Genomic DNA, 15835 nt, shown 5'->3' with positions numbered 1-15835 from the left:
CATCCTTGAAAAGGATCGTCTCAACCGTAACAACTTCATGGATTGGTTTCAAAACTTGAGAATCGTTCTTAAGCAAGAGAAGATATCCTATGTGTTGGACGATCCTATTCCTGATGAACCTAACATGGAAGATGTGGAAGCCTACAATGATTGGGTTAAGTATACCGAGGACTCCATGCAAGCCTCATGCCTCATGTTGGGAACTATGATTCCTGAAATTCAAAAGGATTTTGAACATCACGGGGCATACGACATGATTACCCAGTTAAAGGAAATGTTCCTACAACAAGCAAGGGTAGAACGCTTCGAAACTGTTCGGGCGCTTCATGCATGTCGAATGGAGGAAACCCAATCGGTATCATCTTATGTTCTCAAGATGAAAAGCCACATTGATCACCTCGAACGACTAAATTGTCCCGTCTCTAAAGAGTTGGCTCCGGATTTGATCCTCAACTCTTTAACAAAGAAATTCGAAAGCTTTGTAATGAATTACAACATGAATGGATGAGACAAGAGCATTGGTGAACTTCATGCAATGCTCAAAACGGCCGAAGCAAGAATGGGCAAAAAGGCTTTACCCGTCCTAGCGATCAATGAAGGAGGCAACAAGAAGAGGCCCCACCCCGATTCTAAAGCAAACTCTGGTAAAAGAAAGGGACACGCCAAGGGAAAAGCTAAAGCAGAACCCACCAAACCGAAAAAGAAGAAGCAAAAGGTTGCTATAAATGACCCATGTTTTGGAGGTGGTGAGATAGGACACTAGAAGAGAAATTGTCCAACCTATCTCAATGAGTTGAAAAACAAGAGGGATGCAGGGCAAACCTCAGGTACTATCTTTATCATACATGTTGAGCTTAATGTTATTTCTTCTAACACATGGGTACTAGATACCGGATGTGGAACTCATATTTGCAATTTGTTGCAGGGGTTCATCAGAAATAAACATTATAAGAAGGGAGACGCTAGTCTCTTAATGGGCAACAGAGAAAAGGTTGATGTCGAAGCTCAAGGAGACTACGTTTTAGAGCTTCCAAGTGGTTTGGAAGTTATTTTGAAGAATGTTTTGTATGCTCCTAGTTTGACTAGGAACATAATTTCAGTTTCCCTTTTAAGACAATATGGTTTCAATTTCGAATTTGTTAACTATGACATTTATGTTTCTAAGAATGATGTGTTTTATTTTAAAGCTATGTCTTTAAATGGTATTTATGAATTAGATCATGATAACACATCATATGATAGCTCAATGTGCCAAGTAACCAACAAGAAACTCAAAATGGATTTGAGTGATTCCTACCTTTGGCATTGTCGCCTTGGACATATAAGCAAGAATCGCATGCATACACTTCAAAAAAAATGGTCTTTTGAATACAAATGAAGATAATTCATTTGATGTATGCGAATCTTGTTTACAAGGCAAAATGACCAAGATACCCTTTAGTGGAACTTTTGAAAGGGCAAAAGACTTACTAGGCATCATACATTCAGATATATGTGGTCCTTTTAAGCCGATGACTTGGAATGGTGAAAGATACTTCATTACCTTTACCGACGACTATAGTCATTATGGTTATGTGTATTTACTAAGACACAAGGATGAAGTATTTGAAATGTTCAAAGACTTCAAACGTGAAGTTGAAAATCAACTCAAGAAAATAATCAAAGTCCTTCTCACCGATAGAGGAGGTGAATACCTTAGTGGTGCTTTTCAAGATCACCTTAAGGGTTGTGGGATTATCTCACAACTTACTCCACCTGGAACACCACAACATAATGGTGTGTCCGAAAGGAGAAATCGAACTTGTAGGACCGATTTCAGACCCGAACAAGTCGATCAGAAGAGTTTATCTCAGTTTCAGAGGCGGAAACTAAGAAACTGAGTTCAATTCAGGAAGCAATACACTTTAAACTGTCGTTTGATTGATAATAATGACGTTTACAACGAGTCGACACTTCGGCAGCACTTCGTGGCAAAACCAGGAGAATTCATACTGATTTCGCTCGAGACTATCCTATATATAGACATTCTGATTTTGCTTGAACACATTCAAGCGGAATCAGAAACATACTTTCGAGCGGAATCATATGTTTAGTTTCGAGCGGAATAAGAAACTTGGTTGATTTCGCTTGGAATGACAAGTTGTCATTTCAAGCGGAATCACTCTTAATCCACTAATCTCGATTTTCGTGCCCTGATATAATACATTCTATACAACACTCGATACAAGACGAAGACGATAGACGGATGCACCAACAAACTCCCCCTCGGATGTTGACAGAGTCTTCAGTGTCGAGTCTTCGAATCTTAAGTCTTTATCAGCCTTTGGGCTTCTCTTTGAAGTATTTGTCGCTGTAAGCATCCTCAATCTCTATCTTCTCTTTTATTTCATCATCAACAAATTTTTTATTCAGATGTTGACGTCTTCTCTATTCATTAGCACCAACATACACTCCCTCTCAAATGTTGAATCTTTTAAATTCATCAGCAGAAACAATCTCAGGATCAGAACCTGGCTCTTTGTCATTCAGACTCCCCCTCTCAATCAGCTGGGATCGCAGTCTGGCTTTCACAGGTTCAGAATCCATTCCAAGATCGTGACCTGGCTCTCCTCCAGCTCAGGTTATCTGCACAATCTCTACCTCAAACAAAAGTTTTCTAATATAAACCTTCAACTCACTCAGACACCATTTGTAGAAATCATAAAATAATCTAACATTTAGTCTCTGATGAACCGCATGTAGGAATATAGTTTCTACCACTTGCAAAAACATTTTCTCTACAAAAATTTCTGATGACCACTTGAAAGATTTAAACTCTTAAACACACTCTCCCAAACCAACTGTCTTCATGCTTAGCACTTGGAATTTTGAAACTCAGCTTTTCAATATCAGTTGCCGAAAATCTTTTTGAATTTTCAAAATTTATGCTAAAACACACTAAAATCTTTTTGGGATTTTTGAATATAAGGAAATGCAATATAGAAATATTTACAGACATTATTTTTGTGAGTTTGTGTAAGAGGATCATATCAGTATTTGAGACAAATCACCAACACCATTAAGCTTCATTTCATTTTAAGTTCTAAACAATTCACCTAGATTGTCAGTATGTTGGTCCTCTTAAATTTTCATACAAAGTTTAATTGTTTCGAGATACGAGATTAATGTCTTAAAGACTTAAACTTATTCGCATGTCCCATTACTTGAATATACTCCCGTATCCAGATCCCAATATTCAGTCTTACAGGTGAGTATACCACAGATGATATCTGTAAAGGGGTTAGATGCGAAACCGTGAGAGCTCAGGTCAGAACTTCCATTCAGCAGAGAGATGACGGCTCGACTTCAGGTGTGTCCCCTTTAGAGGATCTTTTCTTCAACAACAATGATTATCAATTTTATTGTTTCATCAATTTGCTGAGGGCGAGCTTATATTTCAAAGCATTTGCAGAAAGTATTATACGGGGACTAGGTCAGAATGTCCATTCAGCAGAAGTCCCAGGATAATACCCCAGATATCACTGAGTATAAAGACCTAGTATCTCAGAAAGAGGGACCTTTCAAACAAGATTTCGGGGGTTACCCATATATCCAAGACAATGTTACCCACGAAATAAGCAAGTTTGAAATTTTAGGTTTATATCTCGTCACAATCTACTAAATGTGCAAAAACCTACTGGCATATCTGCAGTGAAATTGTTTATCACGTTTTTAACTTTCCATTTATTTAGCATGTTGTGATAGTCCACTGATGTACTATCATTTCCTCTTTTCGCAACAAAACTCTTTTCCATTTTATCATTTTTTTGTTGTTTTCAATATTTTTCAATTCAAAAATGAGTTTTGAACTTTTTCAAATTTTCTAATGTTTTTGGATTTTCTGAAATTTTTACTCCCCCTAAAATGCAAACACATTAAAAGAAATTTGAAAACAAACTGTATAAAAAAACTTGACAACCATTATCGAATTGCTTCAATTCGCCATCCATTTGGCATAAACAATCAGAACTCCCCCTTTCAACAAACTATTTTCCCATTTAGATTTCAAAACACTCAAGTTTGTTTTAATAAAAATGGTTTTTCCAGAAAATAAGTTTTGTTGATTTTACCATTTGTAGGGATGGGGATGTGGTTCATCATATTGTCTTCAACCACTTGTAGAAAATCAAGTACAAATTAATGTCCTTGATTTACCACTTGTACGTAAAATACAATCAAATACAAAGAATGATGCTGATTCATGTTCCACGCTTACCAACCTGGGAACTCCGGCAAGTCATACTTCTCAAATTTTAATTTTTTCAAAAAATTTCAAGAAAGATACCGATTCATGCTCCGCGATTACCAACTTGGGAGCTCCGGCAAGTCATACTTCTATTCAAAGAATATATCCACCCAAGCCTGACTAGCCTTGGGTGTTACCGAGTCATCATCACTCGGTTTCTTACCTTTCCTCTTCTTCTCATAGAACTCTATAACCCCTTTAACTTTTCGATCAATCATTTTTCTAGAAATGTGTTTCACTTTGGGGTTAAAGGCCTTTTGAACATCGAAAACCTTTTTGTCAGAATAAAATTGGTTTGAAATCTCAACTTTACCAATTTTCTTTCTAAACTTTTCAGCCCGAAGTGGTGGAAAATTCTCATCATCCACAGTCGAAACTGATTCTTTACCTTTTGAAACAACCTGTGGCTCCTCTGATTTTGTGGAGTCAGATTCATCGCCAGAAGATAGCTCCTCTGATTTTGACCTATCAGAATCATCGCTAGAACTATCAACAGACTTCTTAACAACCCATTTTTGATTGTCAGATTTAGCTCTCTTCTTGTAGAACCTGTTTGAACATTCACCAATTTCAAATTTAGAGTTTTTGAATAATTTGGTTCGGTCAATTGGCGGTTCAAATTCAACCACTTTCTCTTTGAGTTTGGAAACTCCCTGTTTGGTTTGAATTGCTTGCGAACAGTTCACTGCAAGATGTCCAATTCTACCACATTTGAAACAGGTTCGAGGTTTCTTTCTCTGATCAGCATTCTTCATCTCTTCTTGCTTCTTTGCAAGGAACCTTCTTTTTGATTGTCTCCAAAATGCTTTCTTTTCTTCTTCTGATGATGATGTACCTGAAACAAATGTCATTTTTGATTTAAAATCATGAACATATTTTTCATTTTTCTGTTTTTCTGTTGGAATAAATCCCAATCCTTTCTTTTTGAAATTACCGTTATGGTTAGGATTCTTTTGAAAACCAGAACCAGAACTGTAACCCTTTTTCTTGTTTAATCTTTGTTGAACTCTTGAGATGTATTTTTTAGGTTTTTCATTAAGATGTAAATCCTTTATTTCAGAAATATTAATTTCTGTTAGTTTGAAAACCTTGTTTATTATTTCAGTTTTGACACCTCTTATTGGAAATTCCTTATCAGAATATAATTTGTTCGAATCATTCAAAGTATAAGCTACTTTAAATGTTTCATCACTCAAATTAGATTTTGATAACAGGAATTCATTACTATAAACTCTTTTGCCCTGTTTTTCTTTTTGACCCGGAGTGCTGGACTCAGACTTTGACTCCGACATAGACTCCAACTTTGACTCCTCAGTTTCATCGTTATCTAACACATTATCCACCACTTTCTTCATCAATTGAGATTTTTGATTAGTGTCAGACGATGTAAACGTGACATCAATACTATCTGGCAAATTGACTGAGGACTCCGACTCCCACTGTAAGTTTGTAGCCTTTTTGACTCTTTCAGAATTTGGATTTCTGGGCAAATATCCATTTTCCAGCGGGGGTGGACACTTGTTGTAACTGACACCTTGTTTCTTACCAGAATTCTTCTTGTCAGTCTTTTTCTTTGTTTCACTCTTCTTTTTAGTCTTCTTTTCAGGAGTCTTTTCTTCATTTTGATCTTCTGTTACTTCATCTTCTTCAAATGCCTTCATGCCTTCAACAGTCGGATAAATCTTGTCAATGACATAAGAAGTACATGTGTAACTTTTCAACAAAAGGTTTACTCTCTCAGTCTCAATTCTTTGCAACTCCAGTTTCTGTTCAAGAGCAGCACATTTCTCGATGTAGTTGTTCACAACTTTCTGCTTGATCATGAACGCTCCTTGAAATGTCTTCATTGCTATTGCTTGTTCTTCATTGGAATCATTGTACATATTCATAGCTTTGTTGAGCACATCATAAGATTCCTTCAACCTGTTCATGTTGTTAAGCAATTCACTGTTTTTCTTTTTCATAATCACACAAGTTTCATAGTTTACTTTCATTTCACTAGCATCAACTTTTTCATCAACTTTGAACTTTGGAATTTCTTTCACTTTCCTTCGTACCACCGGAGCTTCTTCATCATCACTGCTTACCAGTGTCTTTACCTTTTTCTTTTTCTTTCTGGCTTTCTCATCTTCGCTGTCACTTTCTGCCATCATCTTCAGATGTTGTGCCATTTGTTTTGCTTAATACTCAATACAATCTTCATCACTATCTTCTTCAATGCGAGCAACAAAAGCTGTGTGAATAGGAGCTTGGTCAGGAATATAATCGTCCCAAGTGAAATTTTCCCAGCTAAACCCTTCCGGTAGCTTTTCATCATCTTGATCAATCACACATGCTTTAGCATCAGTTGGAATATATTTATCCCATTTGAACCCTGTTGATGGCTTCTTCTCTTCTTGATTAACCACACAAGCTCTTTTTGAAGAATCTTCAATCACATTTCTTCCATGTGCAGTTTGTGCTTGATGTTGATGTTGTTGAGGTGGTTGTTGAGCAACTTGATGGTAAATGGCTTTCCTGTAGTAATCATTGTTGTTGAAAGAATTCTGAGCTCCACTTGCTTCGCGATTGGTGCACTCCCTCTTGAAGTGTCCTTTTTCCCTGCAACGAAAACAAGTGACTTTAGATTTGTCAAAACCTAAAGTAGAAACGTTAGCCTCATGAAGATCATCTCTTCCAGTGATTTGCTTGAATTTCTCGGCTCTCCTCAACATGCTAGCCAAACACCATTTTATATCCATCAGCTCCATCTCTTCAGCATCGATTTGGTCATAATCCTCCTTAGTCAGCATTGGATTCCTGATCCGACCTGCAACAAAACTACCATAAGATTCAAGAACAGTTCCTAACAAAGACATATGGCTTTTAGCTAACTCTTCAGAATATTCCTGATCATTTTCAATATTCAACACAATATTGCATTAAAGCTTTTTGCCATTTCTTGTTGTTGAAACATTCAGATCAAATGATGGAAATGATGAGAAACTTGTGTTATTGTTTGATCCTTTTGATGAACTTCCAGATGAATTCTTTGCATTGAATGCAGTTTCAACTTTTGGTGACAAGTTAGTTGTTTTATCATTCAACCCTGCTTTGTAGTACAAACCGATGTCTTGTTCACCATCAAACACTTTCATTCTTCCAATTTTTATCTGTTCCATCTCCTGAGCTTCCAATTTTTCAATGAATTTACTCAAAGTTAGCGTGTTAAATCCTTTCTTGTTTCTGAGCATCATCAAATATGTTCCCCATGTTTCGTGTGGTAAAGCATCAGCCAGTTTCTCGATCAACTCCTCATTATCTTTGTTAATGTTCACCCTCCTCAAGTTCACCAACAAATTGCAGTATCTTTTGATAATCTGCTTTGTACTCTCATTCTTCAAACCACGAAACAAATCAAATTCTTTCTTCAGAAGAGATTTCTTGTTCTTGATCATTTCCTGACTACCAACAAACTTTGATCTTAGAGCTTTCCAAATTGAGTAAGAATTTCCATTATGTTGCAATAAGACCATGATATCTGCCTTCACAGCTTGTTGTAGCAAGCTTAGCATCATTTTCTCATTCTTATATTTCCGTTTATCATCTGCACTCATGTCTTTGATCGCAATCTCTTCTTCATCATCATTTGTCGGTCTAATATATTTTGTCTCTACGCATTCCCAAGCTTCTAAATAATTTGCTTGTACCCAATTTTCAAACCGTCCTTCCCAACCTTTATATTCCTCGATGTTCATTAGCTTAGGCGGCTTTTGCATAGTTCCCGTTTCGTTTTCCAACATCGTGTTCTGAGCAATACTGATCCGGGTAACCAGAGTAGCGAATGCGTTATAAAATTCGTCGTCCATGATTCAGATTTCAAGAATTTATCACAACAGCCTGTTCAAGCGAAATACCAAACTCAAACAAAAGCACTGATTTCGCTTGAATATACACACCAAATTCAAGCGAAATATTGATTCAAGCGGAATCAATAAGTTGTCTCAAGCGAAATAAAATTGAAGCGGAATCATCTAAAACTTTCAAGCGAAATAACGTTGTTCGAGCAGAATCACAAGAATCTTTCAAGCGGGATCTCACTTTCAAGCGGAATAGGATCCAAATCTCAAGCGGAATAACACGATTTTAAGCGAAATCAACCAGAAATGCTGCTGACGTCATCTTTTACTCGTTGTATTTGAAGCGGAATAACAAATTTAACCTGTTTTAGTTCAATTTTTAAGCTGAAACTTTCAAGGATTCTTTAAAACATGTTTGCGCATAACATATGTAGAAATCAGTCGATTTTAACCATGAAAAATTTTGATTTTAGAAAAAGAAAGGTGTAGAAACAGAATTCGCAGCTGAATTGGATAGAACTCTTCTTCCTGAGCTCTGATACCACTTATAGGATCGATTATAGACCCGAACGAGTCGATCAGAAGAGTTTATCTCAGTTTCAGAGGCGGAAACTAAGAAACTGAGTTCAATTCAACAAGCAATACACTTTAAACTGTCGTTTGATTGATAATAATGACGTTTACAACGAGTCGACACTTCGACAGCACTTCATGGCAAAACCGGGAGAATTCATATTGATTTCGCTCGATACTATCCTATATATAGACATTCTGATTTCGCTTGAACACATTCAAGCGGAATCAGAAACATACTTTCAAGCGGAATCATATGTTTAGTTTTGAGCGGAATAAGAAACATGGTTGATTTCGCTTGGAATGACAAGTTGTCATTTCAAGCGGAATCACTCTTAATCTACTAATCTCAATTTTCGTGCCCTGATCTAATACATTCTATACAAGACTCGATACAAGACGAAGACGACAGACGGATGCACCAACAGAACTCTATTAGATATGGTTCGATCTATGATGGCTAGAAGCACATTACCTCTATAATTTTGGGGTTATGCTTTGCTCTCCGCAGTCCGTATACTAAATATGGACCCAACCAAGAAAGTGGAAAGGACACCTTTTGAAATATGGCTTGGAAACACTCCATCATTATCATTCTTAAGGGTTTGGGGTTATGAAGCTTATGTTAAGCAATACACTCCAAATAAATTGGAAGTCCGATCTACTAAGTGTATCTTTGTAGGATATCCTAAAGATGATATAGGATATTATTTCTACGACCCAACCGAGCAAAAGGTATTTGTTGCTCGAAAGGGTAAGTTCTTAGAAGCTAAGTTCCTTATGGAAGGAACTAGTGGTAGAACAATGGAACTTGAAGAGGATCAAGAACCACAAGAAGATACACATTTGGTTGATACTAGCGCTCAACAAGAGGTTATTGAAAACGATCAAGAGGTTGATCAGTACGCACAATGTCACACCCCCAAAATCCACCCGCGGAGTACCACCGCTTGGAGGCGTGACTGACCAGGATCAAGCCATCAATCATATTGAACATAGCATAATTTAAATAAATAAAATAATTCGTTAAAACCCAACTCAATATAATTGATGTTCTAAACCAAACATAGTATCAATAGCGGAAGCATAATAATGTAATCCCAAGGTAAATCATAAGTTCAAATATTCGAAACGTTAAACATAATATTCACGATCCATTGCCCACAACGACCCGCTCCTCCAGTGCAAGCTCCAAATGTACCTAAGGTCCTGCAAGGCATGTAGCAGAAGAATCAACAAAATGGTTGAGCGAGTTCACAGTAAGTAAATGTATAACAGTATATATATCAGGTGATTCTACTGGGCCGATAGCAAGTTCTATTAGCGGGGGCTTCCCATGTTAGTGAACCACTAGACTATCCGTACTATCCCTGTTCTTCACATCCGAGAACAGTAGCGCGCATGGGGTGTACGTAGGTTTTACGTACGTATCCTTCAGAACCGAGGATAGGAGACGCGGGTGTGTACGCGGGTTTCGCGCACGTATCCTTCGAACCGAGGATAGAAGTAAGCAATGCGTACACGTAGGTTTTACGTGCGTGCCTGACATCCGAGGCAATAATTGGCATAAGTCCACGTAGGTTATACGGAAGTGTCCTGACATCCGAGGACCATGGTAGATAGTCTAGGAAAGCATAGTATGAGTACGTTTTTAGTCATCATCAATCCTTTAACCCATTCCCACAACCCGGGAATCCCATGCCTTACTAAAAGTGTGAACTCACCTTGGGTTTGCTCGTTATGCTAAGTATGTGCTCAAAGTAAATCAATCACGTCCTAGGGTATGCACGTATACACAATCAGTTTACATCCAAGTTGTTCACGTATAGGCATCATTACAGAAGTCCTAGCATGTATTCGTTATCACATATATCATGCACCTCACTTAACAACAGTTAAATAATCCAGTTAGCATTTAACAGAGTTAAATCATGTTACTGTGAAAAGTTCACAAGTTGGCGAAACACATGTTGACGAAACATAACTCTGTTTCGTCAATCATCCTTTGGCGAAACAAGTGTCTGTTTTGTCGAAGACCTTTGGCGAAACATAAATTCAATTTCGTCGAAACCCTTGGCGAATCAGGAGTTCTATTTCGTCAACTCCTCTTTGGCGAAACAAACTCTCAGTTTCGCCAAGCTCCTATTTCGTCAAACATTCACCTTCGTCAAACATTCTAATTCGTCAATATGTCAATTACGTCAATCATTCACAGCAGTTACAGAGTTATCACAGAAAACCCTAATCTTCCGTCACATCATTATCGATCAAACAACAATCATTCAGTAATCATAGAATCATCGTCTAATCACTACGAAACACTACCGTAATCATTCTTCCCCTACTATGCATATCAGTTCGTTTATCAAATCATTTTACAACAACCATCTTCTAGCATGAATCCTATATCATCAAATCACAAGATCGCCAATACCCTAGTCCGAATATCAATAACTGTGACAACTCGAATTTCTAAGATTGATTTCATACGTATTACACGAGCATGTGTTTGACTAATTACTTAATTGCACATTGGATTGATATGAAAGTATATATATATGTTGATTGCTTGATTGTGCATAATTGTTTGATCGTGTATAATGGGTTCCATATTGTGAAACTTGTACTGTATGTTAGCTAGTTAGTGTGAATCATGGCCCAACCTACGAAGGATGTTCCACGAAACATGATGCATGAATCGAAGGATGTCGAAACATATGAAGGACTCGAAACATATCCTTCGCGCTCGAAACATATCCTTCGCACTCGAAACATATCCTTCGATATGTTTCGGCCCAGTCTTTCAATTTGGGCCTTGGCCCACTGCCGATTTAATATAAGTTGGATTAGAAACTTTACGTAATAACATTTTTGATCGGCAAAACCCTAGAGCTTTCGGTTCCCTTGTGTGTGTGACGGCATATAGCAGACCTACACTCTGTTCAAAGGATTTCATTACGTAACCCAGATTTCCGGTTAGTATGTGATGCTTTATGTGTATATGATCTCGTGATTTTTCCAGTTGTCTTGCAATATGTTTGTATGTTAAACAGACACGTATGTTAATCGAATATGAATGTTAATCGGATATAGATGCTAATCGGATATATTGTGATGATATTGATTATGGTAAACGAAAACGAAACAAGTGAACACGGTTTGGTTAGTTTAAACGCAAAGATCTAAACCTGCTATCAATTAGGATCTTTGGTATTCTGTTCGGATTATTAATCAATATTACAGATCGATTGTAGTGAGGAATCGTGCTTGTATGATACTCGTTATGTAGATGTACTGTTAAGAATTGGTACTTGTTGTGATTTGTTTGGACATGCATGATAGATGATGATTGTTATGATGATGACGGCTGTAGATGATTAGGGTTTCTGTTTCTGTATTTGGCTGCATGATATCCGTAACTGATGGTGATCAAACGTAACTGTTAATTGTCGAAAGATGTTGCTACCCGAAACATAGTTGTTGTCGAAGGATGCTTGTTAGTCGAACCATAAATTTGACCGAAAGATACTAGTTTGACCGAACCATTATTGGACCGAAAGATAGTTGGACCGAAAGATAGGTTGGCCGAAAGATGACATAGGATTCGGAACATAACATTGGTCCGAAGGATAATTGTGATTACTGTTGTCGAAAGATAGTGACTGGATTCGAAGGATGTTAGGGATTATGAACATACTTTGACTGATTGATTATATGCTGGATTATTTGACATGCCATGCTAGAGATGAATGTTAGCATCTGTATTCGTGCAAGGTGAAATAATACGTGTGTGTTGTTATGCAACTGACTGTTATGTGAACATTAACTGCATGCGTACAATTGTGAACATGAACTGATTTGTCATACGTGCATACACTAGGACGTGATTAATTACTTGTGAGTGCATAACTTAGCATACCGAGCAAACCGAGGTGAGTTCACACTCCTACTAAGGCATGGGATTCCCGGGTCGTGGGAATGGGTTAAAGGTTATTATTGAAAGGAACGTACTAATGCTTTACTAGACTATCACCTATCATGTCCTCGGATGTCAGGACGGTTACGTAGGTTGGGACAACACCTACGGGTTCACATGCCATTCTATCCTCGGTTACGAAGGATACGCACGTAAAACCTACGTGTACGCATTACTTACTCCTATCCTCAGGTTACGAAGGATACGTGCGTAAAACCTACGCACACTTTATACACACTTCTGTTCTCGGACGAAGAACAGGGATAATAATACGAATAGTCTAGTGGTAACTTAACATGGGAAGCCCCCACCAGCATAACTTACTATCGGCCCTGTAGAGCCACCTGTTACTTACTGTTACACATTTACTTACTGTGAACTCGCTCAACTAGTTTGTTGACCATTCTGTTACATGCCTTGCAGATCGTTAGGTACTTGGAGCTTGCACTGGAGAAGCGGGTCGTTGTGGACAAGGATTCGTGGTTTCTATGCTGAACTATTACAACATTTGAACTATTTACTATTGTTGGATTATTACTATGCTTCCGCTACACTTTAAAACAATAACATGTTTTGAACACCTTTTGTATTGAACGGATGGTTTTCTTTTATCTTACTTAATACTATATGCATGTTCAATATGATTGGTGGCTTGATCCTGGTCAGTCACGCTCCCAAGCGGTGATACTCCGCAGGTGGATTTTGGGGGTGTGACAGATTGGTATCAGAGCCATTGGTTATAGAGAACTTGGTTTTAATATGGGAAAACGTTTTTATTAAAACCAGACTATAACCCGAACAGTGCTCTCAACGATCCACAACGACGCTTCGCTCCACGTGCAAGACTCAACTTCCTAGGTAATAAGGTTTATGTTTATTGCCTACATGCTAGAATTTGCATAGAACTTTGCTCATAGTATGCTTACATTACTTGCTCACAACTTGTCATTGCATGAGAATACTTATGTGCTTACACTCTTCTGTCATCGCACTATTCGCGAACCTTTCTCACTTATGTTGCCTTTGATGTGAAGATCAATGGCCGCACGAATTACCATGACTCAAGCCCAGCTAGAGGCTCTCGTTGCTGCGGCAGTTGCAGCCGCCCAAGCAGGTAGTATATCCTGCGGTATAGATTCATACAAGGATCTTTAGATCCTACAATAATTCTCGTATTTAACCTTGTCCTATTCGTACACAATAGGTCAACCCGCTCAGCAACAACCTGCGTGTACCTTCAAGACTTTCATGGACTGTCGTCCTAGCTCGTTCAGTGGCACGGAGGGGGCAGTCGGACTCCTCCACTGGTTTGAAAAACTCGAGTCGGTTTTCGAAATGTGTGAATGCCCTGAGGCTCGCAGGGTGAAGTTCGCCACTGGCACACTTGAAGGGATTGCGCTCACTTGGTGGAACGCACAAGTGCAGATCTTAGGGTTGGCAGCTGCTAACGCCACACCCTGGAATGAATTCAAAGAACTGATCAAGAGGGAATACTGCACTAGAGAAGACATTCACAAGTTGGAGGACGAGTTGTATAACTTGAAAATGGTTGGTTCGGAAATTGAAGCTTACACCAAGAGATCGAATGAGTTGGCTGTGCTGTGCCCAACTATGGTAGATCCTCCATACAAGCGAATTGAGTTGTATCTCAAGGGGCTCGCGTCAGAGATTCAGAGCCACGTAACGTCGGCTAACCTCAACAACATCCAGGAAATCCAGCGTCTCGCTCATCGCATCACAGATCAGGCAGTAGACCAGGGCAAACTGCCAAAGCGTATCAGTGCTACCGCTACCGCTACTGCTACTACTACACTTGCTACTCCCAGCGAAAGTAAGAGAAAATGGGAGGGGGATTCTAGCAAGGGATCAGCATCGGTACAATCACAGTCTCAGCAGCGAAAGACGGATAGTTACCAAAGTCCCAGTCAGCACTCATCGAGCAGCCACAGACAGGGAGGGTATCGAGGAAACCTTCCAAAGTGTAACAACTGCAACAGGCATCACAGCGGCCAGTGCAATAAGGGCCGTTGTCAAAGGTGTTTAAAGATGGGTCACGAGGCCAAAGATTGTAGAAGCGCTCGTCCTGCAAATCAGAATCAGCAGTCTCAGCAACCAGCTCCACAGAATCAGCAGAATCAGCAACAGGGCAACAGGGGGTGTTATAAGTGTGGGGCTGAAGGTCACTTCAAACGCGATTGCCCACAGTTGAACCAGAACCGTAACAACAACAACCAGGGCAACGGGAATAACAACAATCAGGGTAATGGTAACAACAACAACGGCAATGAAGCTCGAGGTCGTGCTTTTGTGTTGGGTCGAGGAGATGCAGTGAATGATCCTAACGTAGTTATGGGTAAGTTCCTTCTCGACGATATTTACGTTACTGTCTTATTTGATTCAGGTGCTGATACAAGTTATATGTCCATGAAAATGAGTAACTTATTAAAACGTACACCAACACCCCTAGACACTAAACACGTCGTAGAACTAGCAAATGGCAAAAGTGTAGAAGCCGCTCATGTAGTCAAGGGTTGTAGCATTGTTCTGGCGGGTCAGACTTTCACGATAGATCTTATACCCATAGTCTTGGGTAGCTTCGACGTCGTCATCGGCATGGATTGGTTATCTCAACATCACGCAGAGATCTTATGCAAGGAAAAAGTTATTCGTATTCCTCGCTCCAGTCAAGAACCTCTCGAAGTACAAGGTGACAAAAGTGGTGCTGTGGTTGGCATCATCTCTTACTTGAAGGCGCAGAAATGTTTACGAAAGGGGCATACTGCCATTCTGGCTCTCGTTACTGATGCATCAGCAAAGGAAAAGAAGCTGGAGAATATCCCAGTTGTACGTGACTTCCCTCAGGTGTTTCCTGAAGATTTACCAGGCTTACCGCCTCATCGTCAAGTCGAGTTTCAGATCGAATTGGCACCTGGAGCAGCGCCAATAGCCCGCGCACCATATCGTTTAGCTCCAACCGAACTGGAAGAACTGTCGAAACAGCTGCAAGAGCTCTTGGAAAAGGGCTTTATTCGTCCAAGCTCTTCGCCTTGGGGAGCTCCAGTGTTATTTGTGAAGAAGAAAGACGGTACGTTCAGGATGTGTATCGACTACCGTGAACTCAACAAGGTGACGGTGAAGAACCGTTATCCTCTTCCACGCATA

This window comes from Helianthus annuus, chromosome 8, assembly GCF_002127325.2.
Source record: "Helianthus annuus cultivar XRQ/B chromosome 8, HanXRQr2.0-SUNRISE, whole genome shotgun sequence".
NCBI lineage: Eukaryota > Viridiplantae > Streptophyta > Magnoliopsida > Asterales > Asteraceae > Helianthus > Helianthus annuus.
This window is presented reverse-complemented; position numbering follows the sequence as displayed.